Source organism: Augochlora pura, chromosome 10, assembly GCF_028453695.1.
Source record: "Augochlora pura isolate Apur16 chromosome 10, APUR_v2.2.1, whole genome shotgun sequence".
Lineage (NCBI taxonomy): Eukaryota > Metazoa > Arthropoda > Insecta > Hymenoptera > Halictidae > Augochlora > Augochlora pura.
The window spans coordinates 30,813,068-30,819,143 of record NC_135781.1 but is presented as its reverse complement, the minus strand read 5'-3'; the positions used below and the strand labels follow the sequence as shown (position 1 = coordinate 30,819,143).

General features: G+C 41.2%; 1 protein-coding gene across 1 annotated transcript in view; it reads left to right on the top strand.

Annotated features, from left to right (window-relative positions):
- The first annotated feature begins 97 nt into the window (after positions 1 to 97).
- The window catches only part of Dpr12 (defective proboscis extension response 12), a 201,916-nt gene continuing 195,937 nt past the window's right edge, over positions 98 to 6,076 (top strand). Inside the window, exon 1 of the mRNA XM_078193092.1 lies at positions 98 to 152. The gene's annotated coding sequence lies outside the window, so the exon portion shown is untranslated. The remainder of the gene's footprint in view (positions 153 to 6,076) is intronic.

Sequence of the window (6,076 nt, the reverse complement as noted above, 5' to 3'; positions counted from 1 at the left end):
ACCTGAAATGGAACGCGAGAAATTTTTAAAGGGGCGGTTTTATGAAGCGTTTGGATTGATTAGGGACGGACTGTTTAGGGATTCGTCGTTTTGTGGGAGGATGAATTAAGGCTGAGAAGATGTCAATCGTTCAACCGCGAGGTGCTATTGAGGTAAGTGGTTCGTCTTTTAATGATTCATGAAAATGTTTAAAATAATAGAAAATTGTTTTAATTACACCTAAGTCAGGGTTTAATAAACTGTTCGTAATAGCGCAATGTGTTAGACTCGTTATAATTATTTAGAATAAAGTATACTATGTGTAAGTAGTAGTATACACTTTGCTTTAAATCGGAATTAAATTCTATACTTCTATTATTAATATTTAAACGCTGAGAGAGAGAGAGAGAGAGAGAGAGAGAGAGAGAGAGAGATAGGCATGCAAACGATATAAATTGTCTCAATCTAATAACTATAAATAACCATAAAAGGTATCGTGGTAAAAGGAATTATTTATCTGTCACCTTAATTTCATGATATACTGCTGACAAGAATTATAGCAAACAAAAATGTTGCGTATAAATTGACCAACTTCGACTGACAATAATACTTTGAAAAATGATCGCAGGACGATGATTCTTTTTTTAAATTAAAGCTCGAAACTTCTACTTTAATATAGCGTTTACAGATTTTAAGTATAATGAACTCTCATCACTATAACCTTTTAAATCCGAGACTGTTGCATACAGTCGAGGTAATTATCAGTCAAAGTTCGCCAATTTCTATCAAACAGTTTTCAAAGTGACAATCTTCCAAGCGTTTTAAAGTTCCGAAACCGGCCGTTCGACCATAAATAACAGGTTGAACGGAGCATCTGCCCGGCCCACTCGAAAAGACATTTTCGCACAAAGCCGTGTTCTCGCGTCGTATCGCTGGGCACGGCCTGTTCTCGGTGCGTCCAGGAGAAATTAGCCGGCGGCAGAATGCGTGAATGCGTATCTAGCAAGCGGTTACGTCGCCGGGCTGAAACCGGCATATGGAGTCACGCCTACGAGGCGTTCGAGGGGGGCTACGGCGGGGCCCCGTTTTCACTCGTGGGTCCCCTCGAAGGACGGGCCAGCACGCGCCCGCAGCCTGCGAAAATACGCGCGGCGCGGCTGCGAAGTGCGCAGCCTGCAATTTTCGGCGTCAACGAGATCCCATGGGAGACACTGATCTCTTTCAGAGGATGGGAGGGGGGAGAACCGGGCCGATCACAAAAGCGGCCACGACACCCCCTTGAAGAATTCGACCCGACGGAATTGTCAAAACAAGTCGGGAATCGATTACCGGAGAGTGATTGGCATGATTCCCGGATGAATGGAACGCTGATTTCTGAGTGGAGGGATATGCACGCTAAGCGATCCGGAATTCATTTGGAAAATCCAACCACGATGTCGTCGTGTTTTTTTATTCGATGTTGAGACGCTGTCTGGTTATTGTTGTATTAAACGACGGTGTTTGAGTACTCGTGTCACAGGTTGTTGGGCCGATTGTTTAACGCAATTGCGATTCGGGGAGGATCGAGTTCGATCGTCGGGGGAACGTGGTATTCGGAGAAAGAGCTCGCTGTGACCTAATTGTTCGCTAAAAATACATTCCGAGGTTTGTCACTGAGCTGTCTGATGCATAAATGAAGCAACGTTTGGGCGAACCAATTACGTCGCGACTTATATAAGGCTTACTTTTATTAGGCCGTGTTTCTTGTAGCGATAAAAGTTGCATCGGCTCCGCTTTCGTCTTTTCTTAATTATTTCATCAGGTTGGAAATGGTACATTGCTGTACTAACTGATTTAAATCTGCTTGTTTGTCTGCCTTTAACGCGAAGACAATTTTAACTCGGTCAATTCAGTGTATAATTATCTTCAGATTTAACCCTTTGCTCTCGAAGCCATTTCATCTGCAAGTCTAACATAATCTCTTTAACTTATAGTATATCTATTTTATCTACAAAGTGCATTTTATTATTATAACGCTTTTAACAATTTTTTAAATCAAAACTTTTATATAATATAAATAAGAATAATCTTGGAACGCGATAAAACAATTTTAGGTACCTCAATACTGCCGCTAAAGTTCAAAGGGTTAACACATAACAATTTAACTCCGTCGTTTTATTCTACATTTATTATTTCATCCTGTACGATTTTAGTAACAATCTATTATGTAAAACGCGAGAGTAAAAGGTTCAATAATTAGCATAGATGTATAATATACGGATTGGACAATGAATTCATAGGTACCATTGAATCGTACTACGACGAATCGGGCCGATAATTTTAAACATAATCGATGGTCGCAGCTTCGTAATTCTATCGCCGCCGTGAGGCGAACGGAGGCGCGCGGACTTTACGAGGGGCCCCGGCTAATCGATCAAAATTTACGACTACACGAATGTCAATATGCTCATGCATCTCACGCGCATTAAAGAAGGAAGTGGATTGAACGGAATCGTGCAGTGACTTGAAGTTGGGGAGTTACGACAGGGGGGGAGGGGGAAAGGAATTACGGGACACGACGGAACGGGGTTCACCGGTGCAAAGTGCACGAAACATAAGCACGGAATACCGAGAAACACGAAGGGAGTGTTGTCTGTAATTTCATGACCGGTACCCTAATCGTTGCATTGATAATAATTTTAATTCTACGGCGGAGGAACCGGACATTGAATCTGTAATTCTATGCCTCCGTTAATTGCAGGCTGTGCGGTACGGCTGTCTATCGCTAAATAAAAGTGGCACGATCGTTCATTGTTGTTACCGTCAATTACTAGGCGCAACGGTTCGATGCAACATCTAGTTTTAATGAGTGTTGTTTGCTCTGTTTTTGTATTTTGTACGATTATTTTTGCTAGAAATGCATTTGAAATCTAGATTACGTTGTTTACACCTTATTTAGGGTAAATATATTTTTGTATTTCTTGTTATCTTTTTGCTGGTAGAAGGTTATAAATTTTTATATATATAGATTATAGATGTATATATATGTATATTACAATAAAAATACTTCTTCTACGATTTAGATCAAAATCCATAAATTTCGCGCACTCTAGAATAATTCTAGAACAACTGTTAAAAAAACTACACCCAGTGTTTTCGATAAAACGTATAACAAAATTTATCTTCAAAACAGATCGACACAGCTAAGTGATTAAGACTGTACTAAATCAAGCCCAAACTAAAAAAATCACCTGAATCATTTTCTATAAAATATTCTCCAGAATTTCAGCAATGTTTAAACAAAGAATAACAACTCTTTGATCACGGAGGTTCTCCAGAGTCCGCCCGATTGGACGAGATTCAAAGTCAAACGGGCGACCCCACGATCCAGAAAAGACGAAGAAGGAGACTCGGCGAAACAGGGTTGGGAGGGGGGGTTAGAAAAGTCGAAGTCGCAGCAGATGGGGGTCGCAGGACGTCGGCAGGGTGTGTAGGTATAGTTATATACAGTGGGCACAATGGCAGCGGGAGAGTGCATTACGGTTAATACACGAAGGACCCGCGGTCGTTTAGCCGAGGATCTCGGCAGTTACCGCTTCGCAAAGGATAAATCATCTCCCGATTTCAACCACGCCTACCGGCGTAGGACAGAGAGAAGCAAAGCGGTCTCTCCCCCAGAGCGTAACGTACGGCCCCCAGACGTAATACCCGTGGCCGCTGTTACGTGTGTGCCGTCCGCACGATGAAAACGCCGGGGCCATTCCGAAAGCGGAAAACTAATAATCCCTCGCCGCGGACATCCGTTCTGGAACGGCCGTGCGCGCCGCGGCGACCGAGGATACATACATCGATACCGACGATTGCGGATGTTTTTCGGCTCGTCTGGAAACTCACCACCACCCCTCTGAAATTACGACGGTGCACTTTATCGAACGGACGGGGAATACGGTGGCACAATGGGAACGATCAGAGTCCGTGGGAAACTGGTGTAAATCTGTCTTACGACTGGCTAATTGCCTGTAAAACTCGACGAAATTGAAAAGATTTATTGAAGCCGCCAATAAAATATTTCTCGATTGGAGTAACTACGTTGGAAAGAACTAGCTCCATTTATCGCAAAGGAAAAGGGTGATAATAGATAAATTGATAATGAGGTCATTTCGTTGCGTTCTTTTTACGATGCAAAGGGGTTGGCACGTTGACAGACAGTAAAAATAGTAACAAGCTGCAGAAATGGCCATATAATTTATTCTTATGATAATTATGATTTTAACATTTTATCTGAGAGCGCAGAATTGTTATTATAACAATTATAAGTATATAATGAACACTATAGCATCCGCAACGACGTAGATCGAATTGAAGTTCACAATAATTTCGAGCAATAAACGTTGCAGAGAGTTGAACACGTGATAACATGGCCTATAAACGTTACAGCATTCACGTAGGTTTTCATCACAATAAAAATGAATGCTATAGTATTCACGTCCGTAGGCGTGTCAACGAAATAAAAATGGAAAGATCGATGCAAGTCGTCTTATTTTTCTGACGAATATGTAAACAGAATAAATGCACATTATTCTTCTTTCTAGATTTCATGATTTTCGTCAAAGTATCTGATTTATAGCGAACTTATTTTCCAAATGGAAAGGGGTAAGATTGGTGCTACGTTTTAGGAACCTTTCCCGAAACGAAGACAGCATTGTTTTGTATTCATGACGACGGGGTGTCCTGTCGCGAAGGCGAGGAGCAATCCGCGTAGAAGTCGGCCGCGTTCTCACACCCACGTGGAACGAGCGAAGGAAATCGTGACGGTGAATTAACGCGGTCTATTTCCCACACTCGGGCACTGCAGTCGAGTGCCGGGAGGTTTCCCCCATTTTCCCCAAAAGGGCCGTGAAATTGGGCAGACAAATCGCAGCTCGAGAGACCGCGACGAATTTCCAGCAGGCCGTGTCCTTTCGCCGCTGTACCGAACGTCTGTCACCTTCTATTTGTGGACCCTCGACGTTCTTTGTTTTCTACGATTAATAGCGGAGACTCGGTTCTATCCGCTGCTTCAACAAAATGTTGACGTGTCAATAAATGGACCACTCTTTTTGGACTGGCTTTTAAAACGATTCTGTAGTAGTTGGAAGACGAGAAGGATTTTCTTCTATTTCATGAAATTAATTTTGTTGAAAAAGCAAGCATTTGGAAATGAAAATATACATTCATATCGAGTTATAGTGTTTTATTTACAAAGAAATATATTTTAGCAATTCATTGTCTTTTGAAGATTTTATAAATGATGGAAGTGTATCTATTCACTTTGAGTTGCCCTATGACAGTATGAAGAAGACTTCTGTATTTATTAGCTCGTGTTGAACATTGCAAAAATAAAAAGAAATGTTCTATTTCTTAATAGCAATATATCTGAATTTATTGATTTATTAAATTGGAAACTATGAAACGGTCGTCGCAGCTGAACACAGACTAGACAAAAACGCCCGTTTCATAGTTTCCAACCTAATATGTTAAACGCCACAAAAATAAAATAACTAAAACTGCAATATCATCTTGTCAAAAATAATAATCTCATCATTCACAGCCTCTCATTGAAAATCGCAAAAATTAAATAAAAATATGCATACTTCCAATTGCTCTGTTATTTAATAAATAATTCTGTCTTCCTTAACTCATGTTAAACATCTCAAAAATGAAACAAGAGTATGCACATCAAAGTACAATTGTCACAGCAGGGATTCTTCACCTAATTCTTGTACCCTAATTGCTATAGCAATTCTATAAGTCGCGATAAATAACGCGACGAGTTTTAATGTTCGACAGAGGCCCCAGAATTCGTTCCTCCGTTATCCGAGTGCAACACCGTGAATTCCTACGCGAGATCAGCGGTTTTCATATGACCGAGAACTGCACGCGCGCCGGTTTCGTTCTGAATGGTACCGCATTTTGTTGTCGTGGCTGTTCACGCATTTCGACGCACCGCCACGCACATAATATTGCCACACTCGTCGAGGTAGGCAGATTTCAAATTACAGCTTTCATACAAATCGCTGAGGCGACGACGATGACACTTTAGACTCTCGATGAGTTCGTTTGAAGAAAGATTCATTAA